General features: G+C 37.9%; 1 non-coding gene across 1 annotated transcript; it reads right to left on the bottom strand.

Moving 5' to 3' along the window:
• Nucleotides 1-420: 420 nt before the first annotated feature.
• TRNAH-GUG lies at nt 421-492 on the bottom strand. Its single transcript has one exon. It is a non-coding gene; the product is annotated as a tRNA-His (tRNA).
• Nucleotides 493-630: the final 138 nt, after the last annotated feature.

The following is a 630-nucleotide window of genomic DNA, read 5'->3' as shown; positions in this document are numbered from 1 at the left end:
AATAAAAGTAAATAAAATAACTACATAATTAAATTTAAAGTAATAAAAAATGAACTATTAGAATAAAATATAATAGAAAAAACAAAACGAAAAATAACATTTGATGACATGAAGGTAAATAAATAAATAAAATGTAAAAATAGAAGAGAATAAAGAAAATTCAAGAAAATATTATTAAGAATAAAACAGTAAAAATTAAAAACTAAAATGAAAATTAAATTATGTTAAACAGATAAAATGAAATAGAATTAAATCAAAATAAATAAAGTAAATAAAAATTTGAAATAAATTACAAATAATAAAATTGAGTTCAAAATAATAAGAGAGAACAACAAAACTGAATTATGAAATAGACCAATGCAGAGACTAAAGGGGAGCAGTCAAAAAGCGGAGCCCGTGTGCCGTGGTACCGCCGGGCGATGCCGTGACTCGGATTCGAACCGAGGTTGCTGCGGCCACAACGCAGAGTACTAACCACTATACGATCACGGCGCGCTACCGGGGCTCTGTGCGGGCGGCTGGGCGCGGCGGCAGTTGGGTCTGAGGGCGCTGACGTGTGTCGGGGCGGGGCCGGGTGTGGGTGAGGCGGGAGCGGCAGAGGAGCGCCGGCCCTGGCTGTCCCCTCTCACA

This window comes from Geospiza fortis, unplaced genomic scaffold (genome assembly GCF_000277835.1).
Source record: "Geospiza fortis unplaced genomic scaffold, GeoFor_1.0 scaffold317, whole genome shotgun sequence".
NCBI classification, from domain to species: domain Eukaryota; kingdom Metazoa; phylum Chordata; class Aves; order Passeriformes; family Thraupidae; genus Geospiza; species Geospiza fortis.
This window is presented reverse-complemented; position numbering and strand designations above follow the sequence as displayed.